Raw genomic sequence first — 17,732 nt, 5'->3', positions numbered from 1 at the left:
GGGTGATGGTTCTATAATTTATTTGTAAGTTTGATGTGGTTGTGGAAGGAGGTAAGCACAGCATTTATGTATTCTGCCATCTTGACTGAAGTCCCAGCTGTTCTGGAAGTCAAGAGCAGCTGAGGTTATTCTTGAAGGTGGCTGAGGCTTATCTATTGGGGTAATTCTGGGGTAATAAGTTAAGTACTTCATTTCTGAAGGGGAATCTGGGAAGTACATCACAGAATCCACCACAAATTTGAAGGATAGTGTATTGACATGATACTTGGTAAGAATAGGATGAGAAAACAGTGGAAGCAGTGAGGTAGCAGGTCTTGTAAAATCCGTAGAGAAGGGAGGCAGGACATAGTGTCTTGTTCATACTTGAGCTCCTTTACCCACAAACAGCACAGGCCCAGACCAGGCTCATTCACCTAAGAAAGAACCTGGCTTTACCCCTGACACTAGTTCTGTCCTAGGCACCCACAGTGCAGGCCTGCAGTTTTTTCAGTCATGCTGCTCAGAGGCATCCATGCTGAGGGGTCTTTGGTACATTTGGGACTCCCGGCCTGTGTGGTATCTGGCCTCCTTGGTATCCTTAGGTGCACTGTCTCATCTCAGAAACAGCACCATGGAATGTTATAGACATCCTCGGCTCACAGGACGCAGCCTGAGGACTCTGTTTTCATTTGGAGAAAACTGTTCAAAAAAAAAAAAAAAATCAGGAAAGAAAATATTTCATGAGAAACAGAGGACACTGTGGCAGCCATGCACATGTGACACTTGGATCTGCCTCCAGAAAGAACTCCTTTGTCTGCCAGGCATATAGGTAGCTGATAACTTCTGCTGTTAGCACCTCACCATCTGTCTCAGCTTTCAAGCTGAACCATGGTCTTATTGTGCAGTCCTTGCCTGTGACTACGTATGACAGGGATACTAGGGCCTGGATATTTTTGCCAAACATAAGTTTTCTCTACTGGTTATCAGGAAAGTGAAAAGACAACCCGCAGAATGGGAGAAAATATCTGTGAATCTTATGTCTGATAAGTGACTTTTATGCACAATGTATGAAGAACCCTTACAACTCAATAACAAAAAGACAAATAACGCAATTTTTAAAAGGTAGAGGATCTGCATAAATATTTCTCCAAGGAAGATATACAAATGCCACACACACAAAAAAAGAAAAAGCCAGTGAAAAGAGGCTCAATATCATTAGTCATCAGGGAAATACAAATCAAAACCACAATGAGGTAGCACTAAGATGGTTCTATTCAGAAAGTCAGATGAGTGTTGATGAGGATGTGGAGAAATAAGAACCGTCGTATATTCCTGGTGACAATGTAAAATGGTGCAGCCACTTGAAAAATAGTCTGGCAGGTCCTGAAAAGACTAAATGTCGAGTTTTAGAATCACTATATGACCCAGCAATTCCAATCCTAGGTACATACCCAAAAGAAACAAAAACATATGTCCACAAAAAAACTTGTACACAAATGTTGATAGCAACATTATTCATAATAACCAAAGCTGGAACCAACCCAAATGTCTGTCAACTGATGAATAAACAAAATGTGGTACATCCATACAACAAAATATGATTTGGCCATAAAAGGAATGAAGTACTGACACATGCTACAACATGGATGAACCTTGAAGACGTGATGCTAAGTGAAAGAAGCCAGTCACAAAAAGACCACATATTATATTATTCCATTCATATGAAATGTCTATAATTGGGAAATCTGTAGAGACAGAAGTAGATTAGTGGTTGCAGAGGACTAGGGGGAAATTGGGGATGATAACTAAAGGATGATAATTAAAGGGTACAGGGTTTTAGGTGCTGAAAATGTTCTCAAACTGACTGGTGATAGATGTACATATCTATGAATATACCAAAAAACGTTGAGTTGTACACTTGAAATGGTTGAATTGTATGGTATGTGAAATATATTTCAATAAAGCTGTTAAAAATACAATGTAAAGACAGCTATGATATATAGGGGCATATATACATAGCATGTTGTGACAGCAAATCAAGGGAAATCAGAAAAGGGCCTGGAAAACCAGAAGTGGGCCACGGTCATGGGGGGAGTGTTTCAATAAGGCCTTGAAAACCTGAGGGGAAGGAAAAAGAGGTGAAGGATTCTCAGACAGGGTGAAGACTGTGAGCTGGGACAAGGTTGGGAAGCCTGAAATTGGGGAATGGTTTGTCGGTAGCTAATTTTGAATTCTTGGGGTTGGAATAGAGTAAGGCAAGAGAGAAAGAGGGAACGAGCAAGTTCTTGTTTGAACAATACTGTTGAGCTTGTTTCAGATTTGTTAGCTATTAAAGCCAGCTCTTTGATGTTTGGGTACTTTGGAGTGTTCTCTGAGAAGATCCTGTCCTCAGTCACTGGATATGCAGCAAATGCACATCTACTTCTATAAAATTCTCTTTCCAAACTTATCTCCTTAAATCCAGTGCCAACCTTTTTATACCGTTGTTGGGGCAAGGACTTACGACTCAAGTGACTACTTTGCAGAAACCTTATAAATTCTGCATTTTGTCTAGTCCAGGGCCTCTTAACCTCAGAGCCACACATTTTGGCTGGATAATTCTTTGTTGTGGTAGCTGTCCTGTGCATTGTAGGATGTTTAGCAGCATCCCTGGCCTCTATTGGCTACATGGTAAAACCTTCCCCTTCTGCAGTTGACAACCAACTGTGTCTCTAGACATTTCCCGTTGCCAAATGTCCCCTTGTGGTGGTGGTGGTGACAAAATTGCCCAGGTTAAGAACCACTGACCTAGCCCTCTTGCCACTCAAAGTATGGATCATGGACCAGCAGCATAGGTGTCATCTGGGATCTTGTTAGAACTGTAAATTGTCAGCGTCCGCCACAGACCTGCTGAGTCAGAATCTGCATTTTAACAATATATGATTTGTGTCCTCATTCAAATGAGAGGCCTGGTCTAGCACACCCTGTAGAAGGTAGCCTCTAATACGTTTTGATGACTCAGGTGAAACTGACTTTTTCTTTTTTTTCAATTTTTTATTGGGGAACAGGGTGTTTTTCCAAGACCCATCAGCTCCATGTCAAGCCATTGTTTTCAATCTAGTCGCGGGGGGCATAGCTCAGCTCCAGGTCAAGTCGTTGTTTTCAATCTGGTTGTGGAGGACACAGCTCACTGGCCCTTGTGGGAATCGAACCAGTGACCTTGGTGTTATGAGCACCGTGCTCTAACAACCATTGAGCCAACGAAGCTCAAGCTGTTGAAACTGACATTTTTAACATACAAAGAAAAAATATCAAGGCCATAGCCTGGCCTTATTGGCACCGTGTTCTTTTGCACTGGCTCTTTAACTCAGGACTTGAATTAGAATCTCCATGACCTTCCTCAACCTACATGGGTCTAGGCCCAGACTTTCTGATTCAGTGGGTTCCAAATGGGGGTCCAGGGTTTATGAATTTTGAAACGTCTGTCCAAGTGATGTGCTCCCAGTTAAGAACCCTTGATCTAATATACTGGGTACTTAGCTGCCTCATACCAGGTCAACTATTCGAACTGCAAAATCTCTTGAGATAGCGTAATTGGATAAGAAGTGAGCCCTGGCCATATTTCAGAAGCTCAGGGAAATGGGGTCGTATTTGGATTCTGGAGGTGGTTTCTATTTTGTGGCCTCCAAACCTGGAAGAGTGTGGTTACTGGAAGTGGCCAGTTGTCAAATCCCCGTCTTTTACCTGGAGCTGCTTTCTGTCACCATACCCTGCATTGCACACATCCCTGCTGAAATTCTGACCACCAGCTCAGACAGCTTTCCTTTCAAGAAAACTCAAGCTTGCTTAATTTCATCTGTGTCCTCAAACAAGAATGGCTGGAAAAAGTGACAGGGCAGGGTTTCTTGGAAAGCAATTTGGCCTGCATCAGCATTAATGATTAAAATGTGTCCTCATGTGGCTATTGTCCAACAGACAGCATTCCTAAGTTATTCTAATTCATCAGTTCAGAAATTCTTGAGTTCCTACCCTCAGTTATTGAGGTTTGGATCCTTTTTCCCCTAGAGAATCTGATCCAGAAACCACTGACTAGAGGGTTCTGTAAGTCCTATAGAATATCTATCTGTCTGTCTGTCTGTCTGTCTATCTGTCTATCATCTATCACCGAATCTATCAACATCATCTAGATATAGATAGTTGTAGAGATATTTATGTTACAAAGTAACATAACTTTGATTTAGAAAGTTTGGAACACAAAACTTTTAACAAACCTGTTAAAGTTTAGTGGCTAGGACATTCTTGGAGTTGCCACGGTAACACAGAAATGGCCAAGAACACGCTGCCTGTAGAATCTCCGGAAACTTGCTGGGCTTTATTAGGTTTTCAGGGCCATGGAAGCAGCTATATGACTTTTCAGGCCCTGTCCAAAGGAATGCACTTTCCTAGAGCCTACAGGGTCCTCTATTGTCATACATAATTTGATCTTTTTACTTCAGTAAGAAATACACAATTAACTAATTTCAGAATATCTAACTTAAAGCTAAAGATTCACCAATTTGAGCCCATTCCCACTTTTGTCTCAACTATGTTGTTTATGAAAATTTTGTTTCTTATCACTGATCAGCACTTTAATTTGTATATTTCTCTATTCAATTAAATATTTAAATAGTGTCATTAATTGCTATACTGATAATGATGACAATTGATGATGACTGAAGTGAGATTGTTGGCAGCTACCCAGCACCCTCATGAGTTAGCCTGAAATCATCATCCTCAGTTGGCTGAGAGTTAAAAGTTTAAATTCGGCCTTTGAAAAGTACATTGGGAAAGTGAAGAGATGGAAAAAAGATATTTCATGCAAATGGAAACAAAAAAGATCTGGGGTAACAATGCTTATTTCAGATAAAATGGATTTATAAAAAGACTATAACAAGAGATACTACATAATGATACTACATAATGATAAAAGGATCAATCCAACAAGATGATAGAACCCTTGTGAATATTTACACACCCAATGTAGCACCTAAATATATAAAGCAAAATCTATTTGAGAATAATGGTTTTAAGTACTCAACTGCATTAGTTAGGATTCTTGGTTGCAAGTAATAGAAACCAACTCAAACTAGTTTAAGCCTAAAGATGGATTTATTATAAGGAACAGTGGACTCTTGGAACCTATGGATCTCTTGGATCATGGGTCTCTTGATCCCATGGGTCTCTTGGGTCCCATGAACAAGAACACAGTTGGGCCTCACAAAGGATATGGAGTCAGAGACTCAAATACCACCAGACTCTCTGTCTTGTTTCTGTGTCTCTCTGAGTTTCACCCATCCTTTTTTTTTTTTTTTCCAGAAGAGCATCTGCTTCTAATGCTCCAGTCTATATAGTCTGAAAAATGGTTGCAGACAGCTCCTAAGTTTTGTATTTTAACAACTTAAGCCACCAACAAAAAAGCCTGTTTCAACTCTCTTTCAGCCTCTGTCCAAAAATCCATGAGAAGGCTGTCATTGCCTTGTATCAGCTTGGGGTCTTCCTTTGAACCAATCAGCTGCGGGCAGGGGACAAAGTCACATGATAACTGGCAGCTTGGAGGCAGGAAGCAAGGAACATGTGCACCAACTAGAAGGTGAGTAGTGCTAGCCAGTCATTCCCATGGTTGTGCACTGAACCAACAATCCCACCATTATAATTCCTTCTTTTTTCATTCATTAATCTATCTATGAATCTGGAGAAATACCATGTTCATGGATTGGAAAACTCAATATTGTAAAGATTAATTCTCCCCAATCTGATTTATAGATTATACATAATCCTTATCAAAATCTCAACATGTTTCTTAATAGATCTTGACAAGCTGATTCTAAATTTATGTGAAAATGCAAAGGGCCAATAATAGCCAAGAGTATAGTGGCCTATACATATGAGATGACCCGCTTTTGACTCACTCAAGATGTAATTTTTTTAAAGATAAAAAGAAAGAAAAGCTAGCAGAAAACTACACAGTTTTCACTCAAGAAATACCTATTTGGCCATATAGCAGCTTTCAATTCACTGCCAGAGCAAGGAAACTCATTCATCAGCTTTAATTCTCTTTTAGGAGAGATGGGGTAATTGCCTAAAATATCAAGGATTTATTAAAGAAACATTTGTTGAGAACATATTATGTGTTACCCTATTTAAAGGAAAATAATTTCTCTACTCACCACACTTCTGACACCAAATGTGTGGGGTTTCCACACCAAGCAATTCCCCAATTCTCTGCAGACACCAATTGAGTGTCCTACAATTTAATCCTGTTCTGATACTAACTCCCTGGAGTAGTACAAACTCCACAGATTAGGGGCTCAGTCACACAAGACTGACCCCCAATTTCAGACACCACTTGCGAGTCTGGGTCTTCTGTACTTCTGATTGACTGGCTATAGATCATGGGTTTCCACAACCACCTGCTCAGATTAGATAATTTGCTAGAATGGCTCACAGACTGTAAAAAAAAATAAATTATTTTTAGACTGTAATAAAGGGTGAAAAAAGCACTTATTTGAGCAAAAAGAGCTGCACCCCAGAAGACATATATTTGGTTAGTAATCTAAATTGTGCTCTGCCAAGACAAAGGGGAAGCCACCTTTTACAGGGAAAGTTCCTGCCCAGGTTTCCAATTAGGTCTGTTTTATATAAAGAGATATCCAAATTAGTACAGTTGTGGTTGGTCTGAATCACACAGTCCTGATTGGTTGGCATTATGTGTCCTGACTTGTCATTATGGGGCAGTTCTGATTGGACAGGGCAGGTCTCCGCCCATTGATCAGAAGAGGAAGCTGGGAACTCCCCTATAATAGTTGACTCAGATGGCATAAATGAGTAGGACATAGTGTATGAGGCTGAGAGTTCAGTCTGAAGTTCTTACCAGTACGAAGTCATACAATTAAGTTTATGAACTCATCCTAGAAAAAGTGCTGCATACCTCATTGCACAATATCATTACAGTCACCTTTGAAGTACTCCCCTTGGGAAACTATGCACTGACGCCAGAGGTGTACGCTCTTCAAAACAATTTTGGAACTCTTTTTCTGGAATAGCCATCAGAGCTGTCATCATATTACACTTGATGGCCTGAATGTCATCAAAATGTCTTCCTTTCAATATTCCCTTTATTTTCAGATAAAGAGAAGTCACTGGGGGCCAGATCAGGTGAGTAGGGAGGGTGTTCCGATGTAGTTATTTGTTTACTGGCTAAAAACTCCCTGACAGACAGTGCCATGTGAGCTGGTACATTGTTGTGATGCAAGAGCCATGAATTGCTGGCGAAAAGTTCAGGTCATTTTCAATTAACTTTTTCACAGTCTTTTCAGTACTTTCAAGTAATAAACTTGGTTAAGTGTCTGTGCAGTTCGTACGAATTCATAGTGAATAATCCCTCTGACATCAAAAAAGGTTAGCACATCATTTTGATTCTTGATTTGGACTGACAGAATTTTTTGGTCATGGAGAATTGGCTGACTTGCATTGTGCACTTTGACAATTGTTTCAGGGTCATATTGGTACACCCATGTTTCATCACCAGTGGTGACACATCTCAAAACATCGTCTTGCCTCTCCAAAAGGTCTTGGCAAATGTCGACTCTCCTTTGCTTTTGTTCATCAGTGAGCTCCTTCAGGACCATTTTTGCACACACCTTTCTCATGCCAAGATTTTCAGTGAAGATTTTCTCTGTCAATGTTTACTTGGTCTGCTATGCTTCTCACAGTATGCCCATGATTTTAATGCACAATTTGATGAATTTTTTGCAGTGTTTTCGTCAGTTTTGCTTGTTACTGGCTGCCCTGACCTCTCTTCATCAGTGACTGACTTGTTCTATCCCCTCAGAAAAACGTTTAACCCATTTGCACACTGCCGTTTTCTTCATGGCATTATCCCCATAAACTTGGACTAACTGTCCCTGATTTCATTTCCACTCTCGCCAAGTTTAACAAGAAATTTAATGTCTGTTCGTTGCTCTAATTCAAGCTCTGACATTCTCGCGACGGCATACAAAAACACACAACAATAATGAACGCCACTGAGCAAGACACCGCCACATGTCAACTCAAACACAGCTGTGAGACACTGATATACCAAGCTTATGAAACCTTACTGAGCTGCCTGTACTGTGCTGCCAATGTAAGTGCATGGTGGCAAGTTCGTGAACTTAATTGTCATACCTCGTGTACAGAGTACATGAGAAGCACCTGTAGCAAACGGTCATTAGGCTCTTATTATTTATAAAATTTAGGCCTTTGGTTGATCATCGGGAATCCATCTCAACCGATAAATTCCTTCTTGGGGTTCACATCAAATGAATCTTTCTTCTCAGGGTCCATATTTCCCCCTCTTGGTTGAAATCTGTCAGTAGACGGCACTGATGATTAGAGTGTTTTTTTGTTGTTGTTGTTGTTTTAGGTGCGTTTTATCCCACGTTGATGGTTTGGCTACCTGCTCCGGATCCATCTAGTCCCTTGGTGGGACTTCTGCTGGTGGGCTACAGCCAATTGAGCAATGAGGGCCATCTCTCTTTAAGGGTTTTCTCCCGTATCAAACCTGGAAGGTTTCTGAAGCGGATTTTGCCATGAGATGTTGAATTAACGAGGCTTTAGCAAGACCTCTTAACAATGTCCCATAAATGGCTGGAATAAACATTATAAAAGGAGTTGAAAAACAGGTATAATAAGCATTTGTTCTATAAACATTGAGTAAGTCAAGAGCAATTGGCAAAAGACAATCAGACTTATGAGCCTAGTTAGACTATATTTTCTTGATCCAGATGGATATTCAAGCAATTTATATATAATAGGAAAAGAGTTTAAATCATTATAAATTAAAAGGAGGTAGTGACTTGGTGGATTAGTCCTATTCTTCATGCAACCATCACTTGAGTATTTATAGGGGATTTTAGGCACCTGGTTATACAGAACATCAACAGCTTGACAATGAGGTACATTAAACAAATTAGAACAAAGAGGAGTAGAACAGTCTACAATCCAGACCTCAAAATAACCCTGAGTCCAGTTTGGAGCCAGCTGAAAAATATCAGAAAATTTAAACTCCAACCAGCTGGTGGTACTGAATACAAAAGTGGAATGTCCCTAACGAGATTTTGCATACACCTGAAATCTATGTAACTTTACTAACAATTGTCACCCCAATAAAGTTTAATTAAAAAAAAAAGATTTTGCAAGTTTTGGAAGCTTGGTTGTTCCTAATTCTACCTGGAAAGAGGTACTTAGCTAGGTACAGCTATGACACAAACTCCTTGGGCTGCAAGCAGATAATCTAAGGTACGCTGTTGTCGAGGACAACTCGAGCCAGGGGTGGCTCTAGCAGCTGAGCGGGCTTTTCTGTTAACTGTTCTGTTTAGGTTTCTCATTGTGTCATGCGGGAGACCCTGCTCGCTGCACCATTTGTCGTGCGGGGCGGCCTTGGGGGTCTCTGCTCCCGCTCCCCATACAAGAACGCAGGATATGGTGAGGCCAAAAAGGAACACCCACGGAGCCATAGGTAGGGGAGTCATACCACTATATTCTCTCTGGCGGCACTATACTCTCACTGGAGGCTGGATCCACACTGTCCGCAAACCGCCATCCACGCTTGCCAGCCCAGCCGCCATCTTCTTGCTAGCCCCCATTCTCTCTCCTCTCTCTCTCCTCCGTAGCCGCAGCAGTTATATTGGCGGCTAATTGGCTCACTGGCTACAGCTGATGGCCAATCAGCCACAGCTGACGGCCATCTACTACCCGAGCCAGCACTCCTCCACGTGAGGCCGAGAGCCTGGAAACTGCTTTCTGGGGCTCTGCCCCCACACATTGTCATGGAGGGTGTCATGCGGGGTCTCTAGTCCTGCTCCCTGCACAAGAACGCAGGATATGGTGAGGCCAAAAAGGAACACCAATGGAGCCATAGATAGGGGAGACATACCATTATATTCTCGCTGGTGGTTGGGTTGGAGATACAGGAAGCCGGAGCCACATGATCTGCAATCTGCCAGCCGCTTCTCTGTCAACCAACCAACTCCCTTGCTAGCTGCAATCCTCTGTCTGCTTCTCTGCCAATCAACCAACTAACCACCTTGCCAGCATAGACACGGCAGTTATATTAGTGGCTAATGGCTAACCGGTAACAGCTGATGGCCAACTAGTCACAGCTGATGGCCATCTACTACCCAAGCCAACACCTTTCCACATGAGGCCGAGAGCCTGGAAACTGCTCTCCTGACTCTGTCCCCACACTCATCATTATGTCTAACTTAGCAGTTCCAGTCCATGAGCCTACAGTTCTAAGGAAGTAATTGCTCCCATATTAAACTCAAAATTTTACTTGCCATCATCTTGATATCATCAAGATTCAGCTACATCTTAGAAGAGTTAAAAGGAATGGAACACAAGGAAATCAGGAGATAAAAAATTCATAGTCTTACATGCTTTCTATTGATGTCATTTAAAATTATACAATGGGATTTATTTGCTGTATACGTAAACTAGCGTTGGAATTAAAAAGTACCACTTATATACACAGAAGCACTAGAATCGCTCAGATTTACAGAGACATAATAATCTGTTTACAATGCAATGAGTTGTTTGTGAAATTGTAATGGTTAATAGAATGAAATCCTTGTGAATATAGTACTGTCGTGCGGGGCGGCCTACGGGGTCTCTGCTCCCGCTCCCCATACAAGAACGCAGGATATGGTGAGGCCAAAAAGGAACACCCACGGAGCCATAGGTAGGGGAGTTATACCACTATATTCTCTCTGGCGGCACTATACTCTCACTGGAGGCTCGATCCACACTGTCCGCAAACCACCATCCACGCTTGCCAGCCCAGCTGCCATTTGCTAGCCCCCATTCTTTTCTCTCCTCTTTTTGCTAGCTTAGCTACAGCAGTTATATTAGTGGCCAATGGCTCACTGGTTACAGCTGACGGCCAACTAGCCACAGCTGATGGCCATCCCATCACAGTTGATGGCCATTTACTACCTGAGCCAGCACCTGTCTATGTGAGGCTGAGAGCCTGGAAACTACTTTCTGGGGCTCTGCCCCCACACTCCACCCCTACAGGCTCTCGCCTCACAATCTACGCGACAAGCGTCTTCCACGAGGGGCCCCGTGCGAGGAGCCTGGAGGTAAATGCAATATCCTGGACATAGCTAGGCTCTCTGGGCACAGCCAGGGTTTCTCAGGGCACCACCAGTGCTTCTGGGCACAGCCAGACTTCCTGGACTTCTTAGGGTACCACTAGTTTTCCCGGGCACAGCCAGAGTTTCTCAGTGCACCACCAGTGCTTCTGGGCACGGCCAGACTTCCTGGACTTCTTAGGGTACCACCTGTCTTCCCGGACACAGCCAGGGTTTCTCAGGGCACTGCCACTCTCTCTGGGAACAGCCCGACTTCCTGGGCACAGCCAGGGTATCTCAGGGCTCAGCCCGACTTCCTGGGCTCAGCCAGGGCTCTCAGGGCACTACCACTCTCTGTGGGCACAGCCACACTTCCTGGACACAGCCAGGGCTCTCAGGGCACTGCCACTCTCTCTGGGAACAGCCTGACTTCCTGGGCACAGCCAGCGTATCTCAGGGCACAGCCACACTTCCTGGACACAGCCAGGGCTCTCAGGGCACTGCCACTCTCTCTGGGCCTCTCAGGGTACCCTGCTGGAACAACAGCAACTCAAAATCAAGGTGCTTACATATTCTCAATGGCAGCCAGTCAAGACACAAAAGCAAATATCCCCCAGTTCCACTACATGGTGGTATGTTCCTAAACAAACAGTCACGCTGTCCATTAAATTAGGGATAGAAGGCAATTCCCCATAGTCCATAGTCATTCACCAGGGCTGTCCTGGGGGTGAGGGATGACCTGGACCTCACCCTCATCTCCCACGGAGGACTCAGCAAGCGTTTCCTCCTGGGACTATAAGTCCTGCATCCGGGCTGCCTGAGCAGACACTTCCCGGCCCACAGGGCCGCATCGACCTTTGCTTTCTCCGGCCTGTGCTGGTTGGGGAACCGTCCACATCTTTCCACCTCTCCACGGGGCTCCATCTCTCCAGCAGCTGCATGGCTTTTCCTGTGCTGGTGGGAGAACCGTCCACATCCTCCCACCCCTCCACGGGGGTCCAGCTCTCCAGCAGCTGCTCCTCCTGGTCTTCCTGAGACTGAGTGATCATACGCACAAACTGCTCCACTGCCTTTCGGAGAGCTTTGGCCGGCACCGTACCCTGCTCGCTGCGCCATTTGTCATGGAGGGCGGCCTGCGGGGTCTCTGCTCCCGCTCCCCATACAAGAACGCAGGATATGGTGAGGCCAAAAAGGAACACCCACGGAGCCATAGGTAGGGGAGTCATACCACTATATTCTCTCTGGCGGCACTATACTCTCACTGGAGGCTCGATCCACACTGTCCGCAAACCACCATCCACGCTTGCCAGCCCAGCCGCCATTTGCTAGCCCCCATTCTTTTCTCTCCTCTTTTTGCTAGCTTAGCCACAGCAGTTATATTAGTGGCCAATGGCTCACTGGTCACAGCTGACGGCCAACTAGCCACAGCTGATGGCCATCCCATTACAGTTGATGGCCATTTACTACCTGAGCCAGCACCTGTCTATGTGAGGCTGAGAGCCTGGAAACTACTTTCTGGGGCTCTGCCCCCACACTACTAATGTACAGCAAATTACATCAATTAAGTAAGGAGCCAAATTCATAAGGGTGAAGACCCAACATCCCTGAATTTCTAAAGCAGTGTTAGCATGGTTTTACCTAAATATTACCCCATTAGAAAAGAGATTTTAAATGTTCTTCCCTTTCCAATACATCATCATACTTTCCAGAGGTGAAAAGGGAACAATTCAATTTCCTTACCATTCTTGCCCACTCTCAAGCATCTGAAAGAGCGTTACTACAGTGTCTAGGCTGAGATAGGTGCTGTATAGAATCCAATGAATTGAATTTATAGGTTATAGAATATTGCTGGTATTGTATAATAAGCCTCTCTGCCAGAAAGCCACATCTCTGGATCAATGACTGAGAAGTCAAGACCAGCTGCCAATGAAGTCAGATGGTTCCCTAATTGTCAGATAACAATTTGATTTTCTCTATTAAGTTAAAATTTCTTAGTGGATAGGACCTTAGAACCTACTAAAGTGTTGGACAAAGATATATGCTCAAGGAAATAATTAACAATGGGGGTAGGTACTGAATCAAGGGTGAATGTGGTCATTGTGAAGCTGTGCTTCACCCACCACTCAAAAGGCAGTCACCAGAGTGAATCTCTGATGCTGTCACTGAAGAGCAGGTGCTTGTCCCTACTGCTGTCTAGAAAGAGAACAAACCACTTGGGTCTTTTTCTTCCTTTCTCTTAATCACTGTAACAGATTATACATGGGCATGAGTACCATTTAGTGGCTAATATCTGGAAAAAGGTTTTTTCTGCCTCAAAGAAAGCACCAATCCATCACATGGTACACTTTTACTCTAATAATACAATTTATAGAATCCTTAACTTTTAAAATTATGTTAAATGTTTTCCATACTAATTTATTTTTTCTTTTAAAAAATCATAGGTTTATTCTTTCTGACATCACTTAAAATGCATTTCAATTTCAAAACATTGGCATGAGGTAGAATATAAGGAATTCATAAGTGAAAATAATCTTCAAAATAATGAACTCTATTCAGTACAATTAGCCCCAAGAGAGAAATTAGAAAAGTTACGGCCTTCACCTGGCAGACTGTCTACTGTTGAGATATTACTCCTACATGAAAGAAATTTTCTTATGTTTGAAATTGCCCCCATTTGTTTACTTTTCAGTTTAAGGTATTACAAAAAGAACAATACACCTTCAGAAATTTTCATAAGGATTGTATATAACACAATGAAATATTACATAGCCATATAAAAGAATGAAACCTTACCATTTGTGGCAATATGGATGGACCATGAGGGTATTATGCTAAGTGAAATAAATCAGACAGAGAAAGACAAATATCTCATGATTTCATTTTTATGTGGAATCTAAAAAACAAAATAAATAAACAAAACAGAAACAAACTTACAGATACAGAGAACAAACTGATGGTTGCCAGGTGGGAGGAGGCTTGGCGGTGGGGGGCTAGGTGAAAAAGATGAAGGGATTAAGAAGTACAAATTGGCAGTTACAAAGTAGTCAAGGGGATGTTAAGTACAGCTGTGGGGACAGAACCAGGAGTGTAGTTTCCAGGCTCTCAGCCTCACATGGAAAGGTGCTGGCTCAGGTAGTAAATGGCCATCAACTGTGATTGCATGGCCATCAGCTGTGGCTAGTTGGCCATCAGCTGTAACCAGTGAGCCATTGGTCACTAATGTAACTGCTGTGGCTACGCTAGCGGAAAATGGGGGCTAGCAAGAAGATGGTGGCTGAGCTAGCAAGAGCGGATTGCAGAGAGGCGGATGCCGTCAGTGAGAATATAATGGTATGACTCCCATCTCTATGGCTCCGTGGGTGTTCCTTTTTGGCCTCACCATATCCTGCGTTCCTATGTGGGGAGCGGGAGCTGAGACCCCGCAGGCTGCCCTGAACGACAACAGCATAGGGAATATAGTAAATAATATTGTAATAACTAAGTATAGTGTGGGGGCAGAGCCCCAGAAAGTAGTTTCCAGGCTCTCGGCCTCACATAGACAGGTGCTGGCTCAGGTAGTAAATGGCCATCAACTGTGATTGCGTGGCCATCAGCTGTGGCTAGTTGGCCGTCAGCTGTGACCAGTGAGCCATTGGCCACTAATATAACTGCTGTGGCTACGCTAGCAGACAAGAGAGAGAAAAAGAATGGGGCTAGCAAGAAGATGGTGGCTGGGCTGGCAAGCGTGGATGGCGGTTTGCGGACAGTGTGGATCGAGCCTCCAGTGAGAGTATAGTGCCGCCAGAGAGAATATAGTGGTATGACTCCCCTGCCTATGGCTTCGTGGGTGTTCCTTTTGGGCCTCACCATGTCCTGCGTTCTTGTATGGGGAACGGGAGCAGAGACCCCACAGGCCGCCCCACACGACAAATGGCGCAGCGAGCAGGGTCCCCTGCACAACAAATGGCGCAGTGAGCAGGGTATGGTGCCGGCCAAGGCTCTCCGAAAGGCAGTGGAGCAGTTTGTGTGTATGAACACTCAGTCTCAGGAAGACCAGGAGGAGCAGCTGCCAGAGAGTTGGACCCCCGTGGAGGGGTGGGAGGACGTGGACGGTTCTCCCACCAGCACAGGAAAAGCCATGCAGCTGCTGGAGAGATGGAGCCCCGTGGAGAGGTGGAAAGATGTGGACGGTTCCCCAACCAGCACAGGCCAGAGAAAGCAAAGGTCGATGCGGCCCTGTGGGCCGGGAAGTGGCTGCTCAGGCAACCGGGATGCGGGACTTGTAGTCCCAGGAGGAAACGCTTGCTGAGTCCTCCGTGGGAGATAAGGGTGAGATCAAGGTCATCCCTCACCCCCAGGACAGCCCTGGCGAATGACTATGGACTATGGGGAATTGCCTTCCATCCCTAATTTGATGGACAGCTTGACTGTTTGTTTGGGAACATACCACCATGTAGTGGAACTGGGGGATATTTGCTTTTGTGTCTTGACTGGCTGCCATTGAGAATATGTAAGCACCTTGATTTTGAGTCGCTGTTGTTCCAGCAGGGTACCCTGAGAGGCCCAGAGAGAGTGGCAGTGCCCTGAGAGCTCTGGCTGTGTCCAGGAAGTGTGGCTGTGCCCTGAGATACCCTGGTTGTGTCCAGGAAGTCAGGCTGTTCCCAGAGAGAGAGTAGCAGTGCCCTGAGAGCCCTGGCTGAGTCCAGGAAGTCTGGCTGTGCCCTGAAGATGCCCTGGCTGTGCCCAGGAAGTCGGGCTGTTCCCAGAGAGAGAGTAGCAGTGCCCTGAGAGCCCTGGCTGAGTCCAGGAAGTCTGGCTGTGCCCTGAAGATGCCCTGGCTGTGCCCAGGAAGTCGGGCTGTATCCCAGAGAGAGTGGCAGTGCCCTGAGAGACCTGGCTGAGTCCAGGAAGTTTGGCTGAGCCCTGAAGATACCCTGGCTGTGCCCAGGAAGTCGGGCTGTTCCCAGAGAGAGTGGCAGTGCCCTGAGAAATCCTGGCTGTGCCCTGAGAAACCCTGGCTGTGTCCGGGAAGACAGGTGGTACCCTAAGAAGTCCAGGAAGTCTGGCCGTGCCCAGAGGTACTGGTGGTGCCCTGAGAAACCCTGGCTGTGTCTGGGAAGACAGGTGGTACCCTAAGAAGTCCAGGAAGTCTGGCCGTGCCCAGAGGTACTGGTGGTGCCCTGAGAAACCCTGGCTGTGTCTGGGAAGACAGGTGGTACCCTAAGAAGTCCAGGAAGTCTGGCCATGCCCAGAAGCACTGGTGGTGCCCTGAGAAACCCTGGCTGTGCCCAGAGAGCCTGGCTGTGTCCAGGATGTTGCGTTCACCTCCAGGCTCCTCGCACAGGTCCCCTCGCGGAAGACGCTTGTCGCGTAGATTGTGAGGCGAGAGCCTGTAGGGGTAGAGTGTGGGGGCAGAGCCCCAGAAAGTAGTTTCCAGGCTCTCGGCCTCACATAGACAGGTGCTGGCTCAGGTAGTAAATGGCCATCAACTGTGATGGGATGGCCATCAGCTGTGGCTAGTTGGCTGTCAGCTGTGACCAGTGAGCCATTGGCCACTAATGTAGCTGCTGTGGCTACGCTAGCAGAGAGAAGGAAAAAGAGAGAGAGAGAATGGGGGCTAGCAAGAAGATGCGGCTGGGCTGGCAAGCGTGGATGGCGGTTTGCGGACAGTGTGGATCGAGCCTCCAGTGAGAGTATAGTGCCGCCAGAGAGAATATAGTGGTATGACTCCCCTACCTATGGCTCCGTGGGTGTTCCTTTTTGGCCTCACCATGTCCTGCGTTCTTCTGTGGGGAGCGGGAGCAGAGACCCCACAGGCCACCCCGCAGGACAAATGGCGCAGCGAGCAGGGTCCCCCGCACGACAATAGTGTCAGGAGGGTACTAGACTTATAAGGGGGAATCACTTATTGAGTTGTGTGGATGTCTAACCACTATGCTGTACACCTGAAACTAATATAATATTGAATATCAACTGTAACTGAAAAATTAAAAAAAAAATTTAAAGAAAAGATCGTGTGTAATGGCTTTTCTTAGCAATTAATTTTTGCCTTACCAGGTTGCTCTAAATCACCTCAATTGCAATACAGGTCCTTTCCACTTGAATAACTCATCAGATATCATTATAGAAGTTAAAATTCTTCTAGCATAAGATGTAAGATGAAAATAATAATTCACACTTAAAATAATGTGCTTTTCACAACTAGTAACACTTAATTTTACCAGGACATAAAATTTGCCTTCATTGACTTTGGAAACAAAGGAAAATGCATACAGGTCCAAAACAGCTCCTTGTACAAGGGAAATGTGAGGATAAATTCTTTACAATAAGTCAGAGCGTCTCCTTAATAAAGCAGATTTGTACATTCCCTGCTCTAGTCTCATAGGTTTTCTGACAAGAATTTTAAAAGGAGGTAATCAATGTTTACCAAAGGGAGTAGATCTTAGGTTAAACAATATCAAGCAAAGAAGGGCTTTAGGTCAATGCCAGTTAAAAGATTTAACAGGTTTTGCCTATGAGTTTAGACTGTCTCATTGGTTTGTTCTACAGTGCCAGAGGACTAGTGATGAGACGCTGCAATATCAGCCAAATTTTGCATATCTGTTGTAGAGTATGTCCTGTAAAGTGGGTTCCCCAGTCATTACA

Source organism: Rhinolophus sinicus, chromosome 3 (assembly GCF_057876585.1).
Source record: "Rhinolophus sinicus isolate RSI-liver-muscle chromosome 3, RSI-T2T, whole genome shotgun sequence".
Lineage (NCBI taxonomy): Eukaryota > Metazoa > Chordata > Mammalia > Chiroptera > Rhinolophidae > Rhinolophus > Rhinolophus sinicus.
This window is presented reverse-complemented; position numbering follows the sequence as displayed.